The sequence below is a fragment of the Bombus terrestris genome, chromosome 1 (assembly GCF_910591885.1).
Source record: "Bombus terrestris chromosome 1, iyBomTerr1.2, whole genome shotgun sequence".
Classification (NCBI taxonomy): domain Eukaryota; kingdom Metazoa; phylum Arthropoda; class Insecta; order Hymenoptera; family Apidae; genus Bombus; species Bombus terrestris.
Genome location: NC_063269.1, coordinates 8,234,384 through 8,252,936, shown reverse-complemented (window position 1 = coordinate 8,252,936; position 18,553 = coordinate 8,234,384). Strand labels below are relative to the sequence as shown.

The 18,553-nt window shown below is 37.7% G+C and overlaps 1 protein-coding gene and 2 long non-coding RNA genes across 9 annotated transcripts in view; 2 read left to right on the top strand and 1 right to left on the bottom strand.

Moving 5' to 3' along the window:
* Positions 1-18,553, bottom strand: part of LOC100643794 (nucleolysin TIAR) — a 580,836-nt gene that overhangs the window by 423,145 nt on the left and 139,138 nt on the right. The window lies entirely within an intron of this gene.
* The window catches only part of LOC110119944, a 343,350-nt gene that overhangs the window by 200,289 nt on the left and 124,508 nt on the right, over positions 1-18,553 (top strand). The window lies entirely within an intron of this gene.
* On the top strand, positions 375-18,073 carry LOC125384833. The gene is made up of 2 exons (XR_007223640.1): positions 375-802; positions 9,670-18,073. It is a non-coding gene; the product is annotated as an uncharacterized LOC125384833 (long non-coding RNA).

The following is an 18,553-nucleotide window of genomic DNA, read 5'->3' as shown; positions in this document are numbered from 1 at the left end:
GGGGTGAGCTTAACCCAGCCTTGGAGGGGATCGCGTAGAAAGAAGTGGGGGTAGCCTGTACAAGTCCATGTTACCCTCGTCGAAACTTTGACTTTGTAAAGTGGACGCTAATCGAGTTTCTCGTATACGACAGAGTTTCACAAACGTTTTTAATTTATCTTCAATATTCGTTTCAAAAGCGACCTTTTCATATTGCAATACAATTTAACTCATACAAATAGCGTAATATATATGCGACAATACAGAAATAAAGAATAAGGTATACAAATATATATGATCCACTCTACTATTGATCTTGGTGAATATTTTTTGCTAAAATTCATATACTTCATAATTACAAAAGTAACATTTTTTTCATTATCTTGTATAATTGTAGCTACGATAAAGCATGTTTTAACTATTCAAATTTATGAAAATTTCCATTATGCTAGTTATTATGCTTTACACTATACTATGAAGAAATTGAAATATATTTAATATGTAGCATATATTAAAAATACCACTACAAAGCCATTCTTCGATTCGAAAAAAGCTCGCCTCGTGCAGAATGGGCTAACTACCGGTTTCCCCACCACCAGTCTCGAACAGCCGGTGGGGGTGAATCGATACAGCTACGATACAACGAGTGAAGTCTCGAAACTCAAAATAGGAATGCGCACGCACCCCCTTCTATCGGCGCTCTATCGAGCCTTGAAACAATGTAACAGCCAGCGAATCATTTCGTCGCGAAGAGGTGACTCTTTCAACTCTATTCGCAACACGTATATTTTCACTGTTAACAGACGTCATTTCCAACCATCTCGTAAGTGTTCCGTTTGGATTCTCCACTACGCTAACGGGTGCTAATGAAGTGTTGTAGCTGCTAAGACGTAGTGGGTCTATATCTATAGCTTCTTTACATAGTTACATTCATTCACGAATTCGGTTCATTCACAACTACGAGAAGTACGTGAATATAACGAAGTTATGCACGTCTCACGGTTTAGGATAACAAGATAACAGGATATTTAAGTACCGCTGGAATGTTAGTACGTCTAATGTACGATCAAATGTAAATACCATATCGTCATTCGCGGATGCATTTCTTATTTACTATATTTTCTCTTAAACAGACATCGGAAATTAGTAAAGTTTGGAGACTTCTATTTTATAATTAGAATTACGTGCTCTTTCTACAATTGGAGATGCACGAAAGGAGATAGGAAATTTATAGATGCATGTTCAAATATTCTTCTGATATTTACTGCTGTCTGTGTTCTTAGACATTTTAATAAGCGCTAGTACATTTTCGATTTCATGCATGGTAGATTAGAATAAAATAGTTTCTACTATTTATATTTATTTATAAAACTATACACATGTAAATGAGATCAGTATGTTCTAGATTTAAACTCCTTTGTTGTAACGGCGATTTTCATTGTCATTTGGAAAACACTTTGTAAATGTTAATACCGATTTCAATCGTTGTTTAAAAAAGGCTACTAGGTACTAGTTTTGAATAAAGTCATCATCTAGATCTGACTGTTATACATTCAATGAACATTATATATCCCATTGCTACTTTTTACTTCATGATGGCTAGTTGTCCGACTTTATCGTAACAAAAATGCTAAACTATATACTATTACAAAACTTACATATATATCATAACTATAAAATGATTATAAAATTGTATATTTAATTTCAAGTAACATCATACCAATAAAGTGTCCAATAACTTTTCTTTCACAGAAACGTAAAGCGTAACTTAAAATAACTAAAATCATTGGTTGTGTATAATTTAATAACTTGAAATAACTGTAACCATTCGATGATCACTGATATTAAGTAAATTATAAAGAATGTAACAGTTTCATGCCAGTTTCACATAGCGTTTCACGGTTACGTACCTAAACATGCATTGAAATCACAAAGTTTCCTTCGCGTAGTGCATCAAATTTGAGATATAACTAAAGAAAAGCTTCTTGAAGATTAATCTTTAGGTCAAACAAAAGTATAAAATTGCCATTACTCTGAATTTTTATCAAAACTGTATTAAATAATTTGTCCACGTTTAACAAAAACAAAATTTGATTCTAAAAATAATTTTCTACGCACATACATTATTATCTACGAAAAAAAGAGAATTATGTCTCAGTGTTATACATCTATCTAATGCAAGAACGTTATGAACACATTTATTTATCAGCATACTATAGAAAAGCTCCACGTACTTCTCGAGTCAATGAAAACGTTTGAACGAGCAATATCAAAGTCTATCACTCTAACTAAGTGAAAATCCTTAGCTTTCTAACGATTTCTGAATTATTTTTTTACCTAATTTCACGTTCGTTTCAACCAATAACAATTCTTTCGACGTTTCAAGAGAATCGTTAGCGTAAAACGAGAAATCGCGCACGTTGATAACAATTTTTTCCCATTTCCCTCAAATTCAAGAGATTTTCTAACGATAGAAAAATACGAGTGGCTTGAAAATGAGCCAAAATCGCGGTAAGTACAGGCATCGGGAATCTCGTCTCGTTGGAAAATTAATGCACACATTACTATTCGCGAAAGCCAAGTCTCCCATAGAAACGGAACAGAGGTACACTTTGAAAACACGATTCGAAAGCAGAATCATGGATTCTGCGAAACAGGAGACAACGGACAATGGGCAACGGGATCTCGAGGGAGCCATAGCTGGGAGCTGACTGTCGCGTGATCGTAGTTGCTTAAAATGTCAGCTCGAAACAACGGTACAACTTTGAGACGCCTCCGGTCGAGATTTAAGGTTTAACCATTTGGCACATCGTACCAGAAATGGAACGTTGGTACTCCAACGGATATCGATGGATCGTCGGATCATTCTGGATCGATCGACTTTTCACGGAGTGGCCTGACGGGACTGTAAAAGGGGATGATGGGGTATACCTATGGGGAGTATGTCGGTGCACATCGTATAACGTACGTGGTATGCTGAAGGGGCGAGAGACAGATTAATGTGACCCCGTCACTGTTCGAACAAAGCTTCGCACAATGGCCGCACACCGGGGACACTGGACGGCTGGATTGCGTGGGACGGGGTTTGATGTTATAGGGGGTGAGGGCCCGGGAGGGCACAGAAGGAAGGGGCTTGACTGCACTGGATATATTACCCGCCACTCGCGGCTATCACCAATGAGATTCAATGCGCGATCACGTACGCTCTCTACGATACCTGCAAAAGTGTTGTCCGTTTTGTCTCTCTGTCCTTCAGTTCAACGCGTTTCTATTCTATCGTGATGCTTCGTACTTCGTCATGACTGTCGATGTTTGATCCGTTTGTTGTTCTTGGACTCTTTCATTTTATTCAGAATTTTTCTGTATTTTTCGGATTCCGCTTTTCGCAATTGTTACATCACGCTCTCGAAGGATTCGTAGCAGGTAAATATATCGTGGTGTTTGAACGTTGTTGTACATGTGAATGACTGTATTGTTTGGCAATCTATATCTGGCATTTCTACTCCAATATTTTGTACTGGACATGCAACACATACATACACACACGAACACATATAAACGCGCGCGAATTAAACGAATTTAAAATACGTTGTTTCAAAAACAATTATGGAATTTCATAAAAATTATTTACAAAGGAAAGTTTTACATATATTCCTACAAAAATTAATTCTTCGAGAAGAATCGTCCAACTGTACATTTGCTAATTACTCTTCTTTACGGTCAAGTACATCTGACTTTATGGTATTCACATAAATTGGTCCAAACTAAATTTCCAAACCATATTCGATTAATTTAATTCAAGCAGAAAAAACACAGTTACCAACGGACCCCGATCTTAACTTCGAAGCAACTCGGAAGAGACACTTAAAATCTCACCAGGTCGATACACCGTCTCGGTAATTCCTCGCAGATGGGTCAACGAGGTGCACGGAAAGCGAAAGAGACTGTACTGGATAACGTAGCAACATCTGCGAGTAACAAAACGAGGAGCGCTCGTTTTCCGAGAAGATCCGGCCAGCGGAGATCGATATATCTGACGGTAATCGTTTTTTCACCGAGATAAAGGAGGACAGGCCCGTGTGTACGGTCTGTATTTTCACGGAGGCTCCATTAAATCACTGGAAAATCTGTTCCATCGTGAGTGCCATGGCTGTCACGGCGCTGCAGAATAAAGAGGGGCTTATTATAAGCGACGGTAATTCTCGAATAAATAACCGCGGTCTTGCACGAAGATCGAGAAGGGGACGGCGGGCTAGTGCGGCTGAAGAAGAAGGTGAAAGAGAAAGAGAAAGAGAAGTGGTAAGAGGAAGTCGCGGCGGAGACGAAGAGAAAGGAGCTGGGGTCGTAGGTGGCTGATTTATTTCGGCGCCGCAAAGATCTGGATCCGCGTACGTGCCCCGTGCCTCAAATTACCAACTTATAAACTCTCGCTCCTACCTTCGCCCTCTCTTCCCTCTCATTTTCTCCTTCATCGTTTCACCAACGTTTCTCCCTATCCTCGGTCCACGAGGCGTCCTTCCTTGCACCCTCGCTCGCCCGTTCTCGCCAGGATCCTCTATACATCACCCCCTATTCATCGGGCAAGGGAAGAAAGTAGTGCGCGACTTCGTCGACTCGTTGACGGATTGAGAAAGGTCAGATTGTGCTTGCGGATAATCTAAGATATTTATAGAATAACGCGGCCTACCTTACTGCCTTGGATCGTCGGGAATCATCGTGAGTCGACGACTTATACGGTCTCCGGAACGTCTCTTACCTGAAACCAGATAACTCACGATTAGGCTGTTGAAAGGCTCCGGTGAATACGCGAGACAGATTATTTCAAGAAATCGATTCTGTGCGCGACGTTGGCTTAGTGTTTGAAATAGTTATCAATATTTCGCATAAAATATTATTGTATCATGCAATACATGTTCTACAATCTCTTTTTTAGCTTCTAATTCTCTTCTATTCTGTTCTATTATTCTATTATACGATTAATTCTATTAAGTTTCGTCCATCAAATCGAATAACTTTCATAAGAGAGATTGGTTCCTAGTTTCAATAGTCAGAGAAATAATAGCGCGTATAAAAACGAACAGTGTGGGAATAGCGAAATAGTTGGTAGAATCGAAGCAACTTTTTGTATGCGAAACGAACACGTCGAACTTTGCGAATCGTTGTCCAAACATCGTGTTCCCTTAATACTAGTAGAAAGTCTATCGTCCAGTATTTCATCAGATATTAAATACATAAAACTATGTTAGATAACAATCGGAAATTTCTACAAAAGAAACAGTTCGCGTGAATTATTTTCACTTGCGTGCATGCTTTAACGAAAGATCAATAGTCCTTTTGTACAGCTGTTGGCATTTCATTTCGTTGTGCAACTTGATGAATCTTAATCAAGTCGGAGTTGAAAGGATGGAAAAGGGGATAGAGGAAGGGGAAAGGGTAAGTAAAAGACAGAGAAACGTGACGACGTTAAACGAAAGGGTGAAGCAAGGAGCAAATCGAGCAAAATCGAAGTTTTTTTGGCAGCGTTAGCGCATTTAATTTATCTGACGATAATGGGGCGAAGACGATATAGTGAACAGGAGAAAAAGGACGACCGACCGAGGGACAGAATCCCTTATTAAAATTCATTAATTTCGCCCATCTATGAAAGTTTCATTTTCATGCAAATCCGAGGAATAATCCAGCGGAAAAAGAACCAAATCGGATGACTTTGGAAGAGTTGCGGGGTCCCTGCAAAAATTTGTTCGCGTTCAGAGACAAACACGCCAGCCCATAAAAATCAACTTCGATAATAAAGATAACCTGAATATGATAAGCATATTTTAAAATAGCCAGGTATTCCACTGCCTTGATATTTCATGTATTTTGACAATTAATTGCTCGTATACATACGTCCGTATATTCAGTTATCAAGCATATATTTGTCAACCCTTCGTTCAAGTTCATTTACCAACGACTCGATGACAAAAGCTCGACGAAATTATTTCGTACAACTTTAAATGAAGTTTGTTGAGATACTTGCATTGAGCACGAAATATTTTGCTGGAAACGTTTGGTTGCAAACATCGAAAATATACAGCGGTTCGGTACTCGAACTTTTATAGAACCTCGAGTGCCTTTTTAGAATCCTCTGTACGTAATATGCACCTTTAGATACATTCTATGTATGTAGAACTATGATCGTACAGTTGCCAACTTATGTTAAAATCTTTATTTGAATATTGAAACAATTTTAATATTAATTTAATTGATCTCTTTAATTCCGATTAGGCGAAATTTAATATGAGGAAAGTGACCAATCTATTATCTGACAATGCCATTACTCAGACACTGACGCTCTGATTCAGATAGGATGCTCTGTCTTACAATTGTTAGGTCAGGTTACATTCTAAATATCAAAATAACATATTGCAAACAACAAATCCTATACCGAAGCTTAAACAGGAAAGTTTGTCAAGACGTAAAACAAAATACCTAGAAGTCAAGATATCAATCTAAAAATCTCACAATGGCGTGAAATTGTTTCTTCGTTATCTGTTACACGGTTCCGTAACCGCTCTAGCCAACTTCGATTCCCGTGGGACGTTACTAAATCAAGCGCACCGACCGCGAATTAATAACCCGTAAACTGTGCTGGTATTAATTCGTTTAAACAGTAAATACATACATCGAAAGCCGGGACACGCTCGATCAGATTTGATCCGTTGTAGAGTCTGGCCAGGGCTACGGACTCCGGACAAATGGACGTGACAGAAATCTGGCGCGGCGGGCAATGAGCGATCACGTGTTCCCAAGCGGTAACCTCAGAAGGAGCGAAATTTTCCAACCGACAGCCACGTCAAAGCGATTTGTCGTCGGGCTTCCGGAGAGAAATGCGAGCCGCCTCCCCTGTCCGTAGACGAAACGACCATTTCCTATGTCTCGAGAGTCGCCCTTGCCCCGTTTTTCTCCGCTTCCTCCGCTTCTCTGTACCACTTCCGACGACCCGAACTTCCACTGTTCCACGTCTTTCGTCCCTCCGTCGTGCTATCTATCGGTTGTTATTTATTTAGAACGAGGGGATGAATGGTAGCCCCTCGATACCGAGCAGACCGCGCCACCGATCGCCGCATGCAGCCTTTTTCCACGATATGTATATACCGCAGATTACGGTTTATCGCGTTCATGCAACATTAGGCTTCCCCGTTATTTACCGTGTTTTCGCCGTTTTTGTTACTCACAGTGCATGCCTCTCTTTCTTTGCCTTCTTCCACTTTGCTTCAGCTACGCTAACACATTCTCCTAGACTAACCAGCGGAATTTCAGGTAAATCTGTAGCCTGATACGTTCGTCTTATTTATATTCACGTAGTTTGAGAGATTTCTGAAAAGTGATCTTGCACGTATTAAAAATCGATAATTCTAGTATTAATATTGACAATGAGTTCCAGACTAATTGGAAGCGAGAATTGATATTTCAGGGTAACGTATGAAATCTGCATTTTCGCTCACGTTATTGTCCTTATCAAAAGAGAAAGAGAGAGAGAGAGAGAGAGAGAGAGAAAGAAGGATAGGATTTAATTCCATGAAATTCTGAGGAAACGGTGAGCGCAGACGTGATACTTACGTACATGCATATTTCTTTCGTAACGGTATTTAACGCGACTTTCCAAGAGATTTTACGTTCCACTTCTAGTTCAGCCTCCGTTAAGCGGGTTAAAAGTTTTGCTCGCCTGGACGACGGTAGAGACGCACAACGATTATCGCGAATAAAGCGCATTGAAGACTTCCCTCGTGGCTTTCTTTCGTCTCGCGTTAAAGAAACGCTATTAATCACCAGGTAGGAGCGAAGTTTCGGTTTGCAAGAGCACGCGCGCGGTCTCGCTTCAGCCGCGAATGATGTTTGCGTAGTATTTTGTCATTAAGCCTTCAAGAGATCGCGGGCCGATCAAAGCTCGCGGTGGTGAAATGCAATTTGGTTTGCATATTTCGTGCTACGATCGATTCTTGGCTCGGTGCGCGAGTGAACGTTCGCCTGCCGACTTTCTGCTCCGGCGATTATGTTAATACGGATAACGAAGGTAACACACAACTGCGTGCCGCGCAGGGCGTGTGCTGGATATATTTTTCGAGCGCTTTTTCTTTTCTCCCTTCTTTATACGCAGCCCTCCACAAAGTCTCGTCTAGGCGACGTGCATAAAAATATGCGGACCTTCGAACCGGCGGGCGGCATGAGTTCACTGCATAATCATGCAGTCAATGAGCGCGAACGAGCTAACCATGCGAAAAAGGAGAGCGAGGAGAAAAAAATTTATGGTCTAGCGTATCGGGCTCGATATCATTTCAAAGCCGTGTGCTAACCTCCGTGATTCTTCTCCCATACAGCCTTTCGAACGATGAACCGTTTTGTTTAAATAAAGGGGGGAGGCAGAATTTATGAGACAATCGAGGCAATGATTTCTGATAGGAGGCTGAATGAGTGGAATGTGGAAAATAAATCTTGCAAAGCGATAACTTTCCCCATTCGTTTACCATTCTATTTACGTGCAAGTTAATAGTTGTTATTTTTAGAATAGTATTCATGGGAACTATTTACTGTTACATATTGTAGCAGAAACGTGAATAACAATTTTCCAGTTACTTAAGATTTGCTAAATATTCTAAGTTATGAACACAGGTGTATGTTTAGAATAAATCTGATAGCTATGAACAGAGGTATATATTTAAAATAATATTTTATCGAGTTATAATTTACGATTTCCATATTTTGATTCCATAAATTATATACGTTTGAAGAAAATAACTGTTCAGATACCGTCTTCTATATTTGCATCATGAAATAATTAGATTAACGATAAGATATATCACTGGAAATGTGAACAAATTAGAGGTTGTAGTTCGTTTAATCACACTGGAAACCAGGATTTCATTAATTAATGGATTCGTTTATTGTAAATGCAACGAAATTTCAGCTAGATTTCCTAACGCTGTCCCAAATACGATGAAATTTACTTGTCCGTGCATGTTTTATGATGGTATGTACGAAGTATTCGCCCGTTAGTTGCAAATATTTACCTTGCCTCTCGTGGTGCATTTACCGTTGTCCATGTTCACAGCACTGTTAGCGATAACAGAGCCTTTCTGTTTCTCGCTCTGCAATTGTATTCAAGTATGCGAAGCCGGTTTATGTGAAAACAACGAGAGGTGGAAGAGCACGAATACAACTTTATTGTGAAATAATGTGCAGGAAAAATTGATATTTATCGAGCTTTACGATGTAGCTATTGTTTATAGAATTGTTGCTTGCAATCATACAGAATTTTATCATCATTACGCAATAGCACTGAAAAGAACATTAAAAGATATCGGTTATCAAATAGAAATCTTATGAATATTCATACAGCTCTTATTACGTAAACGTAGCTCTTTCATCTTCGATGCATTTTCCAATGGCTAAGACTCTCTAAGAGCTCTAAAAAAATTCACATAACGTCTTCAAATATTCTGAATAAAGATTGTCATAATATTTTTGATCTGTTTAAATACATTACGTGGTAAATAATAAAAAATAAAATACACACAGAGGTGGAGCTTTATATTTGAATTAACCGGGACACGAGATACTCACGTTTACACAGTGGGAGTTAATTTTTGGTCGACTTTGTCCTATGCAAACCAATAATCGACATTTGAAAACATTGCTTCGTAATTACAGTAAGAAAAAATTCAGGCTGGATTGTCAGCACGTGTCCTGCTCGACTTTTTGAAAGACGAAGGCGGTCGTGAACAGAAGACAGGTCGATATAGCAGAGACTGTAACTCTTATCGCAAGGAAGCCGGCGGCGGAAGAAGAAACATCCCTCGTAAATATAGAAGGTATAAAAGCTACCCTTTTGATGGAGTGGGCTTTTAAGGGTCGGCCTGGTATCGGACCGTTCGTTCACCGCAAGATGACCAGAAGGATCGAATGGAGAGGCCGAAGGGTGAGCGGTCTGTGGACGTAGGATACCCGGCGTGCTTAACGACCATCGCTTTACGGGTTTCGTATTTTGTTTAAAATCTAACCATAAAGTGGCCATCGGTTCTAACCGTACTGTGGCATTCGCTATTACCAGTTTTAATGCATCATTACACTACGTATATACCTAACCCACATTCCCTATCACCGGCTGATAGCATAGGATATGAGGCTAAAGAAGGTATTCTGTAAAATGGGATTTTTTTTCAAATGTCGTTAAGATTCGTTTTAATGAAATTTCTATTTATTGCTGAGATATCGTACAGGGACGTTTAATCGTGTATCGTAATAAAGTTGGCGCGATCAGAGTTGACCGATAGTCTAGAGGAAATTATCTTTTGGTATTTTCATTTAGTCGTATCTTGTAGAGTATCACATAGCCCATTTCATAAATAATTATCTACGAGGAAATACAAAATATAGGAAAGTATCATCTATGATTTGTAAATAATTAATTAGATGCTTTGTTCTCTAAAATATGTTTTTTGAAGGCTGTCGACACAATTTCTGATAATTTTTCGCTAAACGTAATAAATATGTTGTATATAACTAATGGAATTATTCTCTCTATGTCGAGCAATGTTTTTTATTTTTTTATTTGACAAAGGAGTAAATTTGTACGTGAAATAGCATGTTAGAAACAGTCTGCTATTTGTAAATTATAATATTTATATTTTAAAATGTTGCGTATATGTACGTGTATACGCTGCTTGCTACTGTTTATACGAAGAGAAAAAGCTATCGCAGTTGCTTCCATTTTTATTCGACATATATCTTCGTCTATTTGTCTCGTGAAACGATTTCTCCAGATAGTGTATGATGATAGAAAGCATCATCGAAATTCAGAAGGAAGCGTCACAAGGTATTCCCATTTCCGGCGCGCTTTCCCGCTCATATGGTATATAAGGATATCAACGAGGCGATAGAGCTGTTCCCGCCTGGGGTGAATAACTTATGTTTACTCGCATAAATTCTCATATTCGGCGTCACTTAAACATTCGGAATTCGATCGAATTCAGGGAGTTTAACATTTCCAATCATTCCAATTGCCTCATATTTTCCAACAATTTTCGTATTGTAACTCATTACTTGATGTATAGTTATGAACAATGCGGTATTGTAGTTGGAATTATATTAAATCAGATACCGAGATAATGAATTTCACTGCAGTTCACGTTTTACTAAGCTCAATCGTATTGATTAAATACAACCGAAATTTCGCTGCAATTACAAATGTTAAATAATAGACCTTAGTATTTCTTTATTAAATTATATAATTTACCGTACTTTTTAATTTTCGTAAGAGATATTAATAGGGATATTGCGAGCGAAAGTGGACTAATCCCACTGCTCAATGAACTAAATAACTCACTGTCTAAAATAGATGTGAGCATAAAATATTCAATATGCTTGATCTCGTTATAATGTTTGTGTTTGATTTTGAGAAAAATGAATTCCTTCGCTTTTGTATGATTAACATAGTTTACTTGGATATATTAAAGCTATAAAGTTACATTTAGAAAGATATATTTACTTACAGACTTACAGTTACTTTATTTTTGCTCTGATATTTCATTCGTGAGGAATAAGCTTCCTAGGTAGCAATACGAGATTCTTTAATTCCAGTTTATACGCGTCCAATCTTCGGAGCGGTAAGAAAAATATTACGTTAATATCCCAGATGCATCGTAAAGGTGACAGACGGACGTATATCGAAGCGGACACACCGGCAAGACATTATATTTTTGGAAAGCAACCAGCCGCTCCGGAGCTTACGGTGGCCATAAAGCTGTTTTATTTCCACCGAGCGGTTTTAAAATTCCACTCCTGAAATGGCGTGCGCAAGGTAAGGGTAGAGCAGCGAGGGAAAGTATCGTACAGACGGCGAAAAGAAGCGAGAACGCGAATCAAGACGACTTCAGAGGACGAACGTACGAACGCAGGCTCACGAGTAAAAAATATAAATGTTGGCTCCCCTTTTAGTTGTGAATTCGAGAGGGTTGGACATTCATACATATGGGGCCAATTTACAAAAATTATTCAGACACCAGACGATCGTAAACGCGTATCATTGTCGAAGGATTTGAGAGATTTCGAAGAGAACACAAGCGGAAAGATGGAGGAATCGAGTGCTAGGCTTTGTGAAAGATGTAGACACTTGGCTCAAGTATTTCCATTTCGCGAAACAGTGCCACGTTCGAGAAATTCACGATGAGAAATAGATGACTTCGCTCACCTCTGTAAATGAGCAGTGCTGAAATGTTCCTGACGTAAAACGAGGACGTAAAAATAAATTCGAGAAATATACCTGATAATTTTCCACGTTTCACGACAAGTCGGGGTTAAATTTCCATGCGACCCGAATTAAACAAGTTTTTTTTATATTCCGTTCGTCGCGAAAGAAACGAGAATAAACTGCACATTTTTAATCCAAAAGATACAATTTGTCAAATTTCGAAGAGAAAGTTTTTCACGACGTTGGAAAGTCTATCCCCAAAATCTACAGTCGGTCTTTCCTCTTTAAAAAGAGCTTTAATTCGATGGCGTATTTTTGGCAAGTGTATCGGTAGATTTCAAATAGTTTACCATTTGACGTTTTCATCGGGTTATATTGCTTTATATCTACAAATATATGTACAAAACTTTGTTTTACCAAAATAAAATAATTTTGTGGAAAATTTAGAAAATATAATGAAACGATAGAAATTTAATTCAGTTAATTCAGAGTATATTCATTTACTGTAAATTGAAACATATGTTCATAATACAACTATCAACTTTTAAATGCTCTATATAAGGTTTTCCTATTATTTCATAAACATGATCATTTATATACAATTACCCTCAGTTGTACAATCTTTTTCTGATTTCCTTTGTATCTTTTTACGAGACGTAGTTTACGTAGAAAAAAAATACACTTGATTATATCTTGACAAAAGGATAAAAGAATATTCGTACCGTAAAATATCAAAGTAAGCATAAAGCAGTACTTGGTATTTCACCTCGCCTCTCTATTTGTATATTATATTTCCGGGCATTCAACGTAACTTCCCGTTATATTCGTGCGTTGTATAAGGGGTACAGCCACGATCGCGACCTGTCTAGCATTCAGTGAAACAAGTCAGTAATCGCTTTTATCGCTGATTCCGCTTACACGATGCCCATGGAGGCGGCTGGAGGCCGCGCCGTTCTCGCTCGAACTTCCACTAATCGTTGTTACGTAAACTTCGCACAAAACGCGAAGCGCTGTTATTATTATAACTTTCAATAATCGTCCCCGTATAAATTTGTCAGAAAATGCCCGGCCAGAATGTTATCTCGGCAACTTCGCCGCCTGTATATTCCGCTTCGAATTCATAACAACTTTCCAAGTCACAGCGAAGCTAGGCCGGGCAATAAATTCATCTATGAAACGGCCTGTATAGCGAGGCAGTACCCTCGTGGTTATTTCAGTTTTCGCCGGTGTGGATTGTTCGCCCGAACAGCAGAGGAGGCACGAATGCACTAAATAAATAAAGTAACAACGCGTGGAAGGGCGCAGTGCTGAGACTCGAAAAGTAAAGGAAAGAATCGCCGCTGCCTGGCGCGCGCGCGCGCGCCACAAATGCAGGAAGAACACAGAGAGGAAGGCTAGAGAAAGAGCACAGAGACAGCGATGCTGGTTCGAAAGAAAGGGTGGGACGAAGAAGCGACGAAACCCCGCGGGTCACTCGTCCGACTTTGCGAAATAAAAACTCGCTTTACGGCCAGCTTTTATTGCGGCCTCAACGTTTCTTTTGTATCCCTTTCGTAGCGCGCTACAGTGGCTTTCAATCGGTTCAACGAATACATAGTTTACCAATGGTCTCCTCGGGAATACCGCGCTTCCCTTTTTCCCGACAGCTTCTATCCTTTGCCCTCTTTTGCCTCTTATTTCCCATCCATGTCGTGCCGCCTCTTTATTCCTTCGCTGTTGTTTTTTAACCCCCGCAAACTGGAGGAGAGTTCTCTCTCTCCCACTCATTCACTCAGTCTTCACGATCGTTCTTAAACGAAGCCGAACTCTTGTGATTCTTTGATTCCGTCCATTGCGCTTTCTTAACCCATGGAAGTAACTTGAATTGCAGGATTGTTTGAGGTAATTAAATCTTCCTGAAGTAATCAGATTGCCGTTTCTGAGGCAACCGGCACTGAGGAATAATATCGCGGCCGAGATCCGTTCGTGTTGATTACTATCGGCAGAAAAATTAATACTCGGCCGTTTGGTGAATAAGCGTAGAGGAACTTTTGCAGCGTTTTGTATTAGATTCAGGTGGAAAATGTCACGCAATGTTGCATACATGGTAGGAATATTAATCGAATTATAAGTTCTAAAGAGGATTGAAGATTCCAAAATGAGTCCGTGAAGATAACAAGAGTGCGTGTGTTTCTTTCTAGCTGTATCGTGATTTATTTGAGTTTGCGATGATTTAATTATAAAATTACATACTTGTAATAATCTGACGATAAAAAAGTCAAATATAGAAGGAGATTCTATACCATTATCGAATTTCTATCCACTTGGAGTTAGTTTGGATATCGTCACACCTACTTCAACTGAAAACGTGTTAAGGGTGCAATGGAAGGGTGCTCATGATATTCATTAGGCACGTAGATTGGTAATTAGAATTTTCAGCAAAAATTAATTAGTGCAATATCGAGTTACAGCTAGCTTAAAATCAAAGCTACAATTTAAATTAAGGAATTGCTTAATAATCATCTGTACACATGCTTGTGAAATCCTGAAACTTGAACATTAACAATGGAAGTTAATTGACGGTAAATGGAAATTTACATTACTAAGATCTTACTTTTAGACGAGTTAAAAATTCTTATTTGTTATCATTATTTCACACATTTTTCTAAAATTCGTGATTTGTATAAATAACCTTACGAGTACTCTTATACGATGTGCTAATTTCACCAAGGCTCGTCTAGGTTTGTTGGAACATTCACAAATAGGAATGGCAGATACCTATGCGAAAAAATTTAGAAGAATTTCTCGTTCTGGTTAGCTTTGATCAAGTGAAGATTAATTTCTCATGGTTAATTTGGCAATTAATTTGCCAAGAGGAAAAGTGGTTCTTACATCAAGTTGAAGGAGGGCCTGTCAAGAACACTGATTGAAATGTAGGGTAGAAAAGCCTCGGGCGGAGGATTCGAGGGTAGAATATTGGGGTGGTTGGGCAAAAGTGTCAGGCGCGCGATTTAAAGTGGCTAACAGCATACCGTATCGCAAAAATGATACTTCATTCTAAAAGAAAATGTTTGTCGCAATAACCTGGAAATTCGTAAAATGAAATACATTGCAACCATTGAAACGTTTAACATATTATTTTCTTCAATTTGCGTTGTACATAAATAATTCTGAGTGAATTTCTGTAATGTGTGCCCATTCTTACCATTCTCCTTGCTTTGTTTTTATATCGAACTCGCAAAGTTTTGGTCCAATACACCTCACAAAAAATCTTCGCTTATTGCTCAAGAGTGGAGACTATTTCTGCCAGTTTACTGAAACAACAGGGAACGCACGCTAGATTTCAGTGTGACTTTCTTCGTATTTTTCTGGATGTAATAAACGAGTGGCGTTTGCTGCGGAGTTCGCAATTAAACCCTATATACGTAGCGTACATGCCACATGCACCGAGCACACTCTAGGCGCGGAGGGCAGGTAAAGCCCGTTTGTTTTGGAAATTGCGTTAATTTGCCAAGCGCAGACCGGCTGATTTTGTGAGTGACGTCGCAATCACTGCGCAATCACCGGAAACGAACGAATCGCGGAGGTGAACCACCGTGGTTATGTATACCAGCGCGATCGTACGCGTGCAGTTTCGCTTTAACAATCGAATTCTTGGAATAGCTATGTCGTGGAACAAAGGATTCCGATAATATTCCTATATACTAGGTCTGGAAGTTTCGTGTATCGCGAAATTAAAGATTTTCAGCTGCAAAATCCGTTAAATTCAAGGAATTGCTGAGTTTACAGTTTACATGTTTGTACAAAGAAGTTTAAAAATTACGAACATCGAGATTTCAAAGACAAGAGTTTGGGAATTTGAGATTACGATATTGTATAACAGCATAATTCAAGCTTCTTTTCAACCAGAAAGTTATTTTTACTTTAAATATACATAATAATACTAATAGTATGTACATACATAATTTATAATATACACAATTATGAAGAAATTATACTACGTTCAAAGTAAATGATCTAAAGTAAGCAAATAGTTTTAAACATTATCACGAACCTATAATGCATTAATTAGCAATGGTCATAAAGAAAAAATAGCCGAATTTATTCTAATTCCAGTTAGAATCGAAAATGTTGATATTCGTAATTAAGTTAAAATTATATAACAAATCCTAATCATACGTAAAAAGGGAAATTAACCAAAAAAGGATGCACGGAAACTGTTTAAGATTGTCTGCCAGGTGAACGCATAGCAGATTTAGTAATTAGCATTTTCGCTACGTCAAGTCTTGAATACATTATTTCATGAAAACATCGTTGTAATTACAATGGCGTGGGTAAAGAGTAGGTTGTAATAACGTAGAAGAGAATGTTATGGTAAAATCCAGAGTGTCACCCTAGCAATTAATCATCTATTAATTGGCAAGAAAACGTGTTTGTCATCCTATGAAATTACTTGATCTTCAAGAGACCAGACTATTGGCAAGTTAAACGTTGTTGCTCATTATTTATAATTAATTAATGCCCACCTCTTTGCACGTGAATCACCTACCTTCCAACTTGGAATGCAGTGCATCGTTTTCTTCCCTGTTCTTTTATATGCAAGCGACAAAACTACACAGTAATTCAGCGATGCAAGAGTACATACATGGTATGTACAAATAAAATATGTAATTATGAGCAAATTAAATACGTATTTAGATATTATGTATTAAGTATTACGTGCGTAAATATTAAACATTATTTAGCAGAATATATACGTAGAATATATGAAATTAAATCGACATTCATGTGAATGTAAATCAAGACAGAATCCAAACCGTTATAATATTGCAATTCGAGATAAAATTGTGAAAGAAATTAACGTTGAATGCTCCTAATTCCGAATGCAAGTCACAGCTGTAATGAAAAGGGAAAAAATGTATCTTCATGCTTACTATAAAAAATTTCTCTTTTAGGTATACGGGTCAGCGTAAAGGCTTTAAAAATTACACGGGTATTCTAAATATAACTTGAATAACAGAAATAAAGGAATGAAGTCACATTTTCTTTATAATTTAATTTATAATTACATAATCAGTAATTAATATGTTGCAACTATACATAGCGAAATCGTGTCTTTATCTGCACTTCCGTAATTAAACTGTATTTTATTGAAAGCAGTAAATGTTCTAATGCGATGTAGTGTACGCGTGTGTTGTGCTTGTATAATATAAAGCAACCGAAGTGTAATCGAATCTAGTATGAATTTCTCAGTAAAATTGGGAACACCTATGGTTTAGCTGCGGCATATAAATCGCATGGGAAATTTATTTAACTTAGCAGAAAGTTCAGCGTACAAAATGCGAGGACCGTGTTAAATGCAAAACAGCGGAGGTTTTCGTAACAAGTGACATAATAAGAATTAATTTACTTCAACAGAACGTACAGCGTACGTTCTTGTAATCAATGTACGTACGTACGTACGTTCATCCACAGTTTCTATGAATTCAATTAGATTAAATAATATGTAAGGTTTGTTAAGGAGTAAAATTGCGTGTAAAACTGATGGTACTGAAAGCAGAATAAGTACTGGGATAAATTGAAATGGGGAAGGAAGTCAAAATTGTACGTACAAAGACGAGCAATTTCTTCAGAAGCATATTAAGATGAAAGCAAAGAATAGAGATCAGATTTCGAAACATTAATAAGTTAATAATAATACAATTAAAAACAAAAACATATTCGTTAATAAGTGTGTTAGATAATATTAAGTGATAATATTAATACTAAACGATACGATAATAATGTTAATAATTCTGATGTATGACAAATTTCAAATATCTTAGAATTGTTAAGATAAAAAAATCATGCAAAACTGACATTGTTAATTAAAATCGTTAATAATTACTACTGACGAGTAATATTTAATATAGCTTCTTTGTTTAAATATATAGAAACATTTGAATAGAGGAAAAGCTTCGTGCATCATAAGTAAACTTGTAAGACAATGAAGAAAACATAAAAAGACGAAAATCCAAAGAAGTTAGAGAGTGTCGTTGCAACGCGGTCTAAAAATGTTCTAGTTTGGTAGACCTAATTAGTGTCCAACAACCCTATGGACAGTATAATTTATTATCTTCGATTGATCATCGCTAAATAATCTGAACTTAATGTAAAGGACATGTGCACATTCATCGCAGAAGGTGGTTTTCCATGTTATTTACTCACCATTTCCTTTTGTCTTTTATCCACTAAAAATAATACAAACTGAAACTAAAGTATGTATTATTGATATATCTTATGTTTTGAACAAATAGACAAATTTCGTATCAAAATGTACTAACATTTATATTAACGAATTATACCTATCTTTATACTAAATTCATA